Source organism: Triticum aestivum, chromosome 7B (assembly GCF_018294505.1).
Source record: "Triticum aestivum cultivar Chinese Spring chromosome 7B, IWGSC CS RefSeq v2.1, whole genome shotgun sequence".
Classification (NCBI taxonomy): domain Eukaryota; kingdom Viridiplantae; phylum Streptophyta; class Magnoliopsida; order Poales; family Poaceae; genus Triticum; species Triticum aestivum.
The window spans coordinates 646,473,095-646,487,079 of NC_057813.1; the positions used below are offsets into that span (position 1 = coordinate 646,473,095).

At 45.5% G+C, this 13,985-nt stretch overlaps 1 pseudogene; it reads right to left on the reverse strand.

Moving 5' to 3' along the window:
• Positions 1-431: 431 nt before the first annotated feature.
• Positions 432-1,998, reverse strand: LOC123158345 (BTB/POZ and MATH domain-containing protein 1-like; annotated as a pseudogene).
• Positions 1,999-13,985: the final 11,987 nt, after the last annotated feature.

Sequence of the window (13,985 nt, forward strand, 5' to 3'; positions counted from 1 at the left end):
CATTTGTTAGTGTCTCTTTTTTTGTGAGGGTTAGTGACTCATCTCCGTATAGGAAATTTTCTCCAACACAACAAATTAAATCATTATATCATGTGGCAGAGAAAATAATTCATTCATTATTAGTAGTACATCACTACTCTTATTATTTATTTATTTTGAATATTTAGGATGAAAATATTATTTTTTGTAAGGAACACGTGCATTGCATGTGCACGCTAACTGGTAGAAGTATATAAAGGAGTTAATTAACAATAGACTGTAGCAACTCAAATCAAATAAAATTTACAATACTGTTTAGATATTCGAAATATAGCTAGCGGTTTAGCACTGGAGCAGCTAGGACAGTGACATGAATCCTCTTATTACACGACCCAGAAAAACAGATTCCTCAAGTTCATGAAAAATTTGCACCTCATACTGTTGACTATCGTTTACCTCCTCCCAAGCCCCAGCAGCTGGCAGCTCCTCACTGCGACAGCAGTGACAATCTGTGTCAAAAGCGAGGGGCAGCTCGCCTCGAGAAGCTTGAAACCTCCGGCCGCCGCCACCGCGTGCAGGTCCGCCGGGCTGGCCACCAGGAACGCAATGCACCTAGCCTTGAGCTTTCTGTACCCGCGCTGCTCCGCAAGGACCAGGTCCGCCGCGACCGTGCCCACACCGCCCCTCACGCATGCCTTCTTCTCGCAGATGACCTTGAGCCGCTCCACGCCGTACCGGTCGGCGGCGTCCAGCAGGCGGCGCGCCATCAACACCGCCTCCTGGTCCTCCTTCCAGGTCCCCAGTGTAGAAGTGCATGCTCTAGCCAATGCAACCAAAAGACCGATCTGATGGAAGAGACTAGGCAGCACACGTCAACACTCCCCCTCATGTGTGGCTCCCTCAGGCCTAAACGTGGACCGAAAGTGGGCTGCAATTTAATTGCGCCAGCCGGGTTTTGAATTCAAAACCTCTTGGCTCTGATACCATCTAGAAGTGCATGCTCTAGCCAATGCAACCAAAAGACGATCTGATGGAAGAGACTAGGCAGCACACGTCAACACTCCTCCTCACGTGTGGCTCCCTCAGGCCTAAACGTGGACTGAAAGTGGGCTGCAATTTAATTGCGCCAGCCAGGTTTTGAACTCAAAACCTCTTGGCTCTGATACCATGTAGAAGTGCATGCTCTAACTAATGCAACCAAAAGATCGATCTGATGAAAGAGACTAGGCAACACATTATACGTCAACACCCAGCCAGCGGTCCATGTGCTCCAGCTGCGGCGGCAGCGTGTCCATGTAGATGAAGAGTAGCAGGGCCCGGAAGGTGTCCGCGTCCATGTCTTTGATCCTATGCGTCTCGTCTGTCGGGCTTCAAGCTCCGCCGCGAAGACTGGCGACCGAGCAGTCAGCAGCAACCTGTGAGCGCGGAAGGTCGCGGCGCCAACGACGAAGGTGACGTCCGCGCCGTTCTGGCTCCTCAGCAGGTCGCCGAGGTCCTGGCCCAGGTCGCGGGGAGGGAAGCCGGCTCTTTCGCCACGGGAGAGCTCGATCTTGCACTGCACGAAGCAATTGCCATCGCGGCCGAGGTGGCCCGAGGCCTCCAGCAAGGCCCGGGACACGAGCATAACCTCCTTGGAGTCCCCCTGCCTGAACCTGGGGCACACAGCAGCCACCTCCGGCATCGGCCTGAGCTCCCCGCTCGGATCCACCAGGCAGAGGGTGAAGGACGCCGTGACGGCGCCGGCGCCCGGGGAGGGAGTGCGGGCGAGCCTGACACGGAGCTTCACGTAGCGTTCGACGTGGTTGGGGTGGTGCCGTGGTGGCCGTTCGGGTCGTAGTCGATCTGCCACTCATAGCCCAGCACGGTGAAGCTCCTCGCCGGGATGTAGTCCTGGTTGCCGTCCCCGCCGGCCCTCGCCACGGCGGGGTGGCGCTCTGTGTCGTCGATCTTGAGCGCCAGGCACACGGTCCGCGTGGGTTGCGCATCATCCTTGATGCTGCTCGCGAGCACGGCTGCCATCGGTGGCAAGGTATGTACGTAGCCGCCGCGGGGTCGAGACTTCGAGTGCAGGAGAAACATTTTGGGGGGACTCGTCGCCCTTTATTTTGGTCCGGTGTAACGGGCAGAAACGGATAAGGTTGAAGGGATCAGATTGAGATCATCCCAGCCCGGGAAATTTCAGGGTTTTGCTGTACACAGATGGTAAGTGTTTGCGAAAAAGACAAGTAGTTCTAGAAAATACTACTATGTTTATATTAGATACGATATTAATTGCATGTTAATATACTAGGTAGGATAGTAATTATGAGTTAATTGCATGGCTAGCGCTGACATTGGTAGATATGATACTAACTAAGCGCTTAACATTGTACTAGCAATCTACATCATTGGATCGACATGCATGGTTTAATGGCCAAGATCGATTAGACGTCTGCCCCTTTGGTTCACTAGTATGGAATCACATGCAGTGCTTGTGAGCAGCTATTTATGATAATACTTAGCATATGGTTAATTATGTAATGGAGCGATATACACATGATTTGAAGATAATTAGATATTGATAATTACGGGACAGTAATAATTGGTAGTACTAGTAATAATTATTATTATATGGGCAATAACTGGATATTAATAATTATGGGAGTAAATAGTCGAATAGTAATAGTTGAGGGACAATAATAATTGGATAGTAAATGTTGAACAAGCTAATTGCTAACCATGTTTAGTGTTAATATCGAATCAACGAAGGTCGTTGAACGATGTGGGTGGCGGGAAAGATGTTTCAAAATAGAGAAAAGTCCATTTTTCGTCCCTCTATTCTTCGATCCGGCCACTTTTGGTCCCTCAACTCTAAAACTGGACAGGTTGCACCACAAACTCTCCAAACCAGTCATATTTCGTCGCTCCGCAGACCCGACGCGGTTTCGCTGCTGACTCAGCCCGGGTTTGATAAGTCTTTGCCAACGTGGCGCAACTCTCTCTATCTCTGTCCAATCAGCTAAAGGACTCGACCGAACCGGTTTGACGGGCCATTCGATCCCCTTCTTCGGCCCGTGCCCGAACCCTAGCTAGCTCTAGCGGCGGCTGTGGCGACGCAGGCGGCGGTCGGCGGCGGTCGGTGGTCGGCGGCTGCGGCGCACCAAAGATCTGCTATCTTATGCTGCTGCGGAGCTCCGGCTAGTGTAGAGTGGCGGCTGGAGTCAGTGGATTACTAGGTTGATTTTTGATCTGTGGTCGGTTAGTTGTAGTAGATGGCCAGTTTGTGGATTACTAGGTTGATTTTCGATTTGCTTAATGTAGGGACGTGAGATGGATCCTTTGGACTTTCTTCCTATACGCTTTCATTTTGGTGGGCACTTTGTGAACGATGGCCAGTATGTACACTATGCTGATGGCGTTGTGGGAATGTTGCATTTGGAGCGAGACAAAGTGTCACTTCCAGAGATAGTTGGTGGCTTAAAGGAAGATCATTGGGAGGATTTGAAGGATGATGAAGTGCAGTTCCACTGGCTATATCCTGAGAAAGAACTACATGATGGGCTTGGTTTGTTGCATGATGATGCGTCCTGTTTGAGCATGGTTTCTGCAATTGAAGAGGGAGGAGTAGCTGAAGTATATGTAGAGAACATTGCCGAATATCATATATTGGCACGCGCTCTGCCATCAGATGTAGAAGAGGTGGAAAATGAGCAGGGACAGATTGTCTCGATGAAGAAAGTAACAACAGAAGTGGTACAGGCATCCGCACCGGCAGCCGAAGATGATACAAATGAAGAAGACAGTGACTATGTTCTTGGAGATGAGAGTCCTTCGGAAGAAGATGAAGAAGGAATTGAGATAAACAAGAAATATGTAGAGTACAAGAAGAAGATGAAGCAAGGCCAGATACAAGTGCTTGATGATGTATATCTTCTACATCCTAGAGTTGGCTCGACAAAAACTATTGGAGAAGATAATAGGGGAGAGAAAGATGGCAATGATACACCCTATGAGGATTCAACTAAGTTTGATGACTCTTTTGATGAAGATGGTGATACAAGAAACAAACAAGATGATTTCCCAAGGTTCAGGGACAGTGAGGAGGTGCCCAAGTTTGTGTTATGCATGAAATTTGGTTCAAAAGAAGAGTTTAGGCAGGCAGTTATTAAATATAGACTTAAGAAAAAAAAAGTTCATAAAATTCAGAAAGAATGATTCTCATAGGTGTAGGGCAACTTGTGACTGGAAGACATGTAATTGGTATTGTTTGGCTAGTCTAACTAGTAAATCTACTAGTTGGCAGATTACTAGTATAAATGATGTTCATCAATGCCCCTCTAGAAAAGACAACAAGCTTGTTACTGCTGCTAGGATTGCAGCTAAGTATGAAGGTGTTATCAGTGCTAATCCAATGTGGAATATTGCAAACCTGAAAGCACACATCAGGGAAGACATGTTTGCAGAAGTTAGTACTTCTCAGGTGAAGAGAGCTAAGGGAATGGTGATAAAGAAAATGTTTGATGCAACGAAGGAACAATACACTAGGATATTTGACTATCAAGAAGAGTTGCTTAGGAGCAATCCTGGTAGCACTGTTGTGGTTAAGCTTGATCTTGTGCAATTCCAACCTTTCAAAGAATTTATGTGTGTTTGAATGCTTTAAAGCAAGGTTTCATATCAGGCTGTAGAAAAGACATTGGTTTGGATGGGTGCTCCTCCAAAGGAGCAGCAAATGGAGAGTTGTTATGTGCTTTGGGAAGAGATGCAAATAGCCAAATGTATCCAATTGCTTGGGCCGTGGTTGAGAAAGAAAACAATGATTCTTGGGACTGGTTTTGCTCATTACTCTTCAAAGATGTCAATGTATATGATGGTGAAGGCTGGGTAATAATTTCAGACCAACAAAAAGTAAGTTATATGTTGTCTTTCATTTACGCAGGAATATATGATGTATGTGATGCCATGTCTAACACAATTTGTGTATAGGGTATCATCACAACTGTACAGAATTGGGCCCCTCATGCAGAACATAGAAATTGTGCAAGACATGTGTATGCCAATTGGAGAAAATAATTCAGAGTGAAATAGTGGCAGAAACTTTTCTGGAATTGTGCGAAGGCTTCTTCTGTGAGCCTTTTCAACTTGGCAATGGCAAAGTTAGCAAGAGAGACTGTCGAAGGTGCAAGGACAGTAACCAGGTTAGATCCCAAGCACTGGTCAATGGCATGGTTCAGGTTAGGATCTAATTGTGACTCTGTTGATAACAATATTTGTGAAAGTTTCAACAAATGGATCGTCGATGCAAGATTTTTACCTATTATTTCAATGCTTGAGGCAATTAGACGAAAGGTTATGGTTAGGATTCAAGAAATGATTGAAAAATGTGAGAAATGGACATTAGAAATTGTGTGTCCTACTATAAATAAGAAGATGAACAAGTACAAAGATTGGTCTGGGACTTGTCATCCTATCAGCAATGGAAATAATGTGTTTGAGGTAACCCAAAGGAAATATTACAGATTTGGTGTTGATCTAAATAGAAATAACTGCACTTGTGGTTATTAGCAAGTATCTGGTATGTGCTACGTCTTGAGCTTGCGTTGGTTTTCCTTGAAGAGAAAAGGGTGATGCAGCAACAGTAGCATAAGTATTTCCCTCAGTTTTTGAGAACCAAGGTATCAATCCAGTAGGAGACTCCTCACAAGTCCCACGCACCTACACAAACAAACAAGAAATCGCAACCAATGCAATAAAGGGGTTGTCAATCCCTTCATGCCCACTTGCGAAAGTGAGATCTGATAGAGATAATATGATAAGATAGATATTTTTGGTATTTTTATGATATAGATTCGAAAAGTAAATATGCAAATAAAAGTAGATAGCAATCTTATATGATAGGAGATAGACCCGGGGGCCATAGGTTTCACTAGTGGCTTCTCTCAAGATAGCATAAGTATTATTGTGGGTGAACAAGTTACTGTCGAGCAATTGATAGAAAAGCGAATAATTATGAGATTATCTAGGCATGATCACGTATATAGGCATCACGTCCGTGACAAGTATACCGACTCCTGCCTGCATCTACTACTATTACTCCACACATCGACCGCTATACAGCTTGCATCTAGAGTATTAAGTTCATAAAGAACGGAGTAACGCATTAAGAAACATGACATGATGTAGAGGGATAAACTCATGCAACATGATATAAACCCCATCTTTTTATCCTCGATGGCAACAATACAATACGTGCCTTGCTGCCCCTACTGTCACTGGGAAAGGACACTGCAAGATTGAACCCAAACCTAAGCACTTCTCCCATTGCAAGAAAGATCAATCTAGTAGGCCAAACCAAACTGATAATTCGAAGAGACTTGCAAAGATAACTTAATTACATAAAAAATAATTCAGAGGAGATTCAAATATTTCTCATAGATAAACTTGATCATAAACCCACAATTCATCGGATCTCGACAAACACACCGCAAAAAGAGTTACATCGAATAGATCTCCAAGAAGATCAAGGAGAACATGGTATTGAGATCCAAAGAGAGAGAGAAGAAGCCATCTAGCTAATAACTATGGACCCGAAGGTCTGTGGTAAACTACTCACAACTCATCGGAGAGGCTATGGTGTTGATGTAGAAACCCTCCATGGTCGATTCCTCCTCCGGCGGAGCACCGGCGAAGGCTCCAAGATGGTATCTCGCGGATACAAAAGGTTAAAGTGGTGGAAATAGTTTTTCGTGGTCGCCTCTGATGTTTTCGGGGTATGTGGGTATATATAGGAGCAAGAAGTACGTCGGTGGACACCCGAGGGGCCCACAAGACAGGAGGGCGCAACCAATAGGGGGTGCCCTCCACCCTTGTGTCTTCCTCAATTGCTTCTTGACTTGCACTCCAAGTCCTCTAAATTGCGTTTGTTCCAAAAATCACGCTCCCGAAGGTTTCATTCCGTTTGGGCTCCGTTTGATATTCCTTTTCTTTGAAATACTGAAATAGGTAAAAAAAACAACATTACGGGTGTGCCTTCGGTTAGTAGATTAGTCCCAAAAATGATATAAAAGTGTAAAGTAAAGCCCATAAACATCCACAACAAGTAATATAATAGCATGGAACAATCAAAAATTATATATACGTTGGAGACGTATCAAGCATCCCCAAGCTTAATTCCTGCTCGTCCTCGAGTAGGTAAATGATAAAAACAGAATTTTTGATGTGAAATTCTACCTAGCATAATTCTCAATGTAATTTTCTTTATTGTGGTATGAATGTTCAGATCCAAATGATTCAAAATAAAAGTTCATATTGACATAAGAAATAGTAATACTCCAAGGATACTAATCAAAGTAATCATGTCTTCTCAAAATAACATGGCTAAAGAAAGTTCATCCCTACAAAATCATATAGTTAGGTCATGCTTCATTTTTGTCACACAAAAATACTCCCATCTTGTACACCCCCGATGACAAGCCAAGCAATTGTTTCGTACTTAAATAATCTCAAACTTTTTCAACTTTCAGGCAATACATGAGCATGAGCCATGGATATAGCACCATGAGTGGAATAGAATATGATGATGGGGATTGTGTGGAGAAGACAAAACTGAGAGAAAGTCTTACATTGACGAGGATAATCAACGGGCTATGGCGATGCCCATCAATTGATGTCAACATGAGGAGTAGGGATTGCCATGCAACGGATGCACTAGAGTTATAAATGTATGAAAGCTCAACAAAAGAAACTAGTGGGTGTGCATCCAACTTGCTTGCTCACTAAGACCTAGGGCATTTTGAGGAAGCCTATCATAGGAATATACAAGACAAGTTCTATAATGAAAAATTCCCACTAGTAAATATAAAAGTGACAACATATGAGACTCTCTATATGAAGAACATGATGCTACTTTGAAGCACAAGTGTGGAAAAAGATAGTAACATTGCCCCCTTCTTTATTTTTATTTTTTTGGGCCTTTCCTTTTTTTATTTGGCCTTCCTTTTTTTTATTCGGCCTTTCTTTTTTTTATTTGGGCACAATGCTCTAATAATGGTGATTATCACACTTCTATTTATTTACAACTCATGAATTACAACTCGATACTAGAACAAGATATGACTCTATGTAACGCCCCGGATTCGATGCGCCAGGTGTCTTCTAGTTTTTAACCTTCGTTGCCATGTCATTTTCTTGCATGTCGCATATTGCCATGTCATCATATGCATTGCATTGCATACGTGTTCGTCTCATGCATCCGAGCTTTTTCCCCGTTGTCCGTTTTGCAATCCGACACTCCTATGTCCTCCGGCGTCCCCCTTTTGTCTCTTGTTGTGAGCGGGTGTTAAACATTCTTGGAATGGTCCTGATTTTCCAAGCGACCTTGGTACACCACCGGTAGACCGCCTGTGAAGTTTCGTGCCATTTGGAGTCCGTTTGATACTCCAACGGTTAACCGGGTAACTGCAAAAGCCCTCTTTGTGTTGCAGCCCAACACCCCTCCAAGGTGGCCCAACAACCCATCCAAACCCACTCCATCCTCTCGGTCGTTCGATCACGATCACGTGGCCGAAAACTGCATCCCATTTGGACTCTCCTAGCTCCCAGAATCTATAAATAAGTCCCCCCTCCGAAATTTCGGGTCCAAACCCTAGCTTCGTCCTCCTCGCACCGCCGGACATGTCCATCCGCGCCGGACATGTCCAGCTGGCCACGTCACCCAACCAATAGGGGCGTGCCACGTCACCCGCGCCGCTGCCCCAGCCTCTCAGCGCCCGCCACCTGTCCCTCTCTCTCCTCCCACCACGGCGCGGCCCGCGAAGCCCGGGCGTGGCCCGCCCGAGCCCATTCGGTCGCGCCCGTCGGCCCGCGCCTGCCTTGTCGCGCCTTCCCGCCGTCCGCTGGGCGCGCTTCGGCCGCCGCCCCGCTCGCCGGCCTCCGTCTCCGCCCGCCGGCGCCACCCGAGGACCTCCGCCGCCTGCCGCCTCTGCCGGCCGGCGCCGCGTCGCGCCGCCTCCGCCACCCCTGGTCACGCGCCGCCGCAGCCGAGTTGCGCCGCCGCCCCGCGCCAGTCCTCCGCTCCGGCCCCGCCGCCCTTCACCACCACCTCGCCGGCCCCGCCGCCTCCGGCCGCCGGAGCTCACCGGAGGAGCTCCGCTCCGCACCTCCCCGCCATCCCCGCTCCTCCCCGACGTCCCCGCGCCTCGTCGCCGGCGCCGCCCTCCTCGCCGGAGTTCGTCGGCCGGATCCGGTGGATCGGGACGAGATCCACCGGGCTCTCATCCAAACGCGCCGCCACTGTACCGCTCCGTCCCACTGTACCGCCCCGTCCCGTTTTCTGCGAGGGTAAAAATCTGCTAAGTCCTGAGATTTGCATATTATGTTGCCCTGTTCGACATGCCATAAGTCTGCATCCGCAGCTCCGTTTCATGCATATGATATATCAAAATGTTCGCTCTGAGTTGCTCTTCATTTCATTCCATTGCACCATGTTCATTTGAGTTCATCTTGATGCCTGAATCATTGTTGCAAGAGTGCTATATGATGTTAACTGCTTTCTGTTAACAGACCTTGCTGATTTGTCATTTTTGTTGCATTTTGTGTATGCATCCTATGAGCTTGATGTCTACATGTGTTTCGAACTATGACATGCCATCTTTACAGGGATACAATCCATGTATTTTTGTGAGTCTTGTACTGAGTGCATAGAGCTTGTTAAGTAGGGTACTTGATGTTGTTGTTTTGCTAGGCTGAATCTGTTATTTTGTGATGCTCTGTAAACCTGCTTCTACAAGTCATTCTGTGCATAATCTGGAGATGTTCACTAAGGATGTTTTGTTATGCATGTCATGCTCTATCCATCCATGCCTCTAGTTGCATTTATAGCCTGTTGTAGCTTGTTGTAATCTTGCTCTCAAATTGCTAAATAATGTTGCTGTCAGTCTGTCAACATTAAGTTCAGTTTTGCCATGAGCTTTGCTAGTGATCCATGTACACTATGAACTTGTTATTGTCATGCTTAGCTTCACAATCATGTCTTATTACTGTTGGTTGCCTTGTCATGCCATGTAATGCTTTGTCGTGAGTCGTACAAGCTCACCAACATGACTACTTATTGTTGTTCCTGCCATGTATGAATCTGTTATATAACTTTCTATGTTTACATGGGTGCCATCATATCTTCTGGTCCTTTTTGGCTCAGGGTCAGTAAAGGACTTTTGTTCTATGCATTTGGTAGTATCATGCTATGCCTTTTTTTGCCATGATAAGTTCTTGTAACATGTTGTTTGATAGCTCTAAACATTGCAACCTGATGTTATTTCTGCAAAGTCTGAAACTGTTATTATGTGCAATCTTGCCATGTGTTTTTGAGCATGTTCTAATGATTTCTGAAGATAGCTCAGTGTTCATGTTTTGTTATGATTTACCTGTATATCATGTCCATGCCTTTTGTTTTCATGTTGAGGTGATGTAGCATGTTGTTTTGATGCTTGCAATATGTCTAGTTGCTGTTTTGGACAGCTTGCCCTTTAAACTTGTATAGAGTATGTGTTGAACCGTTGCTCCGTTTTGAGTGTGCTCTATATGAAACTTGCTTAGAATTGCATGTAGTTTCATATGATCTTGTTGCATCCTTGTTTTTAGTGTGTTTGCTTGATGTTTGTATGCATCTTGCATCTATGCCATGTTTAACTTGTTTTGCTCATATCTTCTAGGTCATAGCTCTGAATTAAATGAACTTTATATGTAACTTGACTAGAATCTCGTGTAGATCATCTTGGTGTATCTTAACTTGCTGTTTAACAACTTGAACATAAGGTTTATTCAGATCTGGACCAATTTCTAAATTTGCATATGAGGACTTACCGGATTTGTTATATGTTGTTCCCAGCCTCATTTAAACTTGCCTTGATGTGTTGCTCTTGTTTGCATCATCTCTTGCCATGAGTAGCTTCATGTAGCCTTGTCATGCATCATGCTTGGTTGTGCATCATGTCTTGTATATGTGTGGTGTGTTTACCATGTTGTGTGCTTCTCTCGATAGTTCCCGTTTCGTTGCGATCGTGAGGATTCGTTTGTCTATGCTTGGTTCGTCTTCGTGGCTTCATCTTCTTCATGGACTCGTTCTTATTCCTAGCGGGATTTCAGGCAAGATGACCACTACCCTGGATCTCACTACTATCATTTCTATGCTAGTTGCTTCGTTCTATCGCTATGTTGCGCTACCTATCATTTACTCTTCAAGCCTCCCATATTGCCATGTCAGCCTCTAACCTTTTCACCCTTCCTAGCAAACCATTGCTTGGCTATGTTACCGCTTTGCTCAGCCCCTCTTATAGCATTGTTAGTTGCAGGTGAAGTTGAAGATTGCTCCATGGTGGGCAGGATTATGTTGGGATATCACAATATCTCTTATTTTAATTAATGCATCTATATACTTGGTAAAGGGTGGAAGACTCGGCCTTTTGCCTGGTGTTTTGTTCCACTTTTGCCGACCTAGTTTCCGTGATACCGGTGTTATGTTCCCGGATTTTGTGTTCCTTACGCGGTTGGGTGATTTATGGGACCCCCTTGACAGTTTGCTTTGAATAAAACTCCTCCAGCAAGGCCCAACCTTGGTTTTACCATTTGCCACACCTAGCCCTTTTTCCCTTGGGTTTCCGGAGCCCGAGGGTCATCTTTATTTTAACCCCCCCGTGCCAGTGCTCCTTCGAGTGTTGGTCCGAACCGAGCAGCCTGCGGGGCCACCTCGGGGCAACTTGAGGGCTGGTTTTACTCGTAGCTTGACTTATCCAGTGTGCCCTGAGAATGAGGTACGTGCGACTCCTATCGGGATTTGTCGGCACATAGGGCGGCTTTGCTGGTCTTGTTTTACCATTGTCGTAAAGTCTTGTAAACCGAGATTCCGAGTTTGATCGGGTCTTCCTGGGAGAAGGTATATCCTTCGTTGATCGCGAGAGCTTATCATGGGCTAAGTTGGGACACCCCTGCAGGGTTTAAACTTTCGAAAGCCGTGCCCACGGTTATGGGCAGATGGGAATTTGTTAATGTCCGGTTGTAGATAACTTGACACCAGATCCAAATTTAAACGCATCAACCGCGTGTGTAGCCATGATGGTCTCTTTTTCAGCGGAGTCCGGGAAGTGAACACGGTTTTGGGTTATGTTTGACGTAAGTAGGAGTTCAGGATCACTTCTTGATCATTGTTAGCTTCACGACCGTTCCGTTTGCTCTCTTCTCGCTCTTATTTGCGTATGTTAGCCACCATATATGCTTAGTCGCTGCTGCAACCTCACCACTTTACCCCTTCCTTTCCCATTAAGCTTTTCTAGTCTTGATACCCATGGTAATGGGATTGCTGAGTCCTCGTGGCTCACAGATTACTACAACAACAGTTGCAGGTACAGGTTATGCGATGATAATGACGCGAGAGCGATGCTTGCTTGTGTTGAGTTCTTCTTCTGCTTCTTCGATCAGGGGATAGGTTCCAGGTCGGCAGCCTGGGCTAGCAGGGTGGATGTCGTTTGAGTTTCCGTTTGTGTTTCATCCGTAGTCGGATGATGCTCTTATGTATTGTGATGTTGTATTCGTGTGGCATTGTATGCCTTTTGGATGTATCTCCACTATTATGTAATGTTGATGTAATGATATCCACCTTGCAAAAGCGTATCAATATGCGGTTCTATCATTGGTGGGACCTTCGAGTCTCTTTAGGATAGTATCGCATATTGGGCGTGACAAGTAATTTCGGAGGGGGGACTTATTTATAGATTCTGGGAGCTAGGAGAGTCCAAATGGGGTGCGGTTTTCGGCCACGCGATCATGATCGAACGACCGAGAGGATGGAGGGTGTTTGGATGGGTTGTTGGGCCACTTTGGAGGGGTGTTGGGCTGCAACACAAAGAGGGCTTTTGCGGTTACCCGGTTAACCGTTGGAGTATCAAACGGACTCCAAATGGCACGAAACTTGACAGGCGGTCTACCGGTGGTGTACCAAGGCTGCTTGGCAAATCACGGAGCATTCTGAGAATGTTTAACACCCGCTCACAACAAGAGACAAAAGGGGGACGCCGGAGGACATAGGAGTGTCGGATTGCAAAACGGACAACGGGGAAAAAGCTCGGATGCATGAGACGAACACGTATGCAATGCATATGATGACATGGCAATATGTGACACGCAAGCAAATGACATGGCAACAAAGACAAAAAACTGGAAGACACCTGGCGCATCGAATCCGGGGCGTTACACTCTATATATGAATGCCTCCGATGGTGTACCGGGATGGGCAATGAATCAAGAGTGACATGTATGAAAAATTATGCATGGTGGCTTTGCCACAAATACGATGTCAACTACATGATCATGCAAGGCAATATGACAATTATGATGCGTGTCATAAAAAATAGAACAGAACGATGGAAAGTTGCATGGCAATATATCTCGAAATGGCTATGGAAATGCCATATTAGGTAGGTATGGTGGCCGTTTTGAGGAAGATATAGGGGGGTTTATGTGTGATAGAGCATATCGTATCACGGGGTTTGGATGCAGCAGTGAAGTTTGCGCCAACTCTCAAGGTGAGAAAGGGCAATGCACGGTATTGAAGAGGCTAGCAATGATGGAAGGGTGGGAGTGCGTATAATCCATGGACTCAACATTACTCAAAAAAGAACTCATATACTTATTGCAAAAATCTACAAGTCATCAAAAACCAAGCACTACACGCATGCTTCTAGGGGGATAGATTGGTAGGAAAAGACCATCGCTCGTCCCCGACCGCCACTCATAAGGATGCACAATCTAAGAACACCTCATGTTTCAAATTTGTTACACAACTTTCACCATACATGCATGCTACGGGATTTGCCAACTTCAACACAAGCATTCTTTAAATTCATAATCACCCAACTAGCATGACTCAAATATTACTACCTCCATATCTCAAAACAATTATCAAGTATCAAATTGATCATAGCATCCAATTCACTTTCTATGATAGTTTTTATTATACCCAACTTGGATGCCCATCA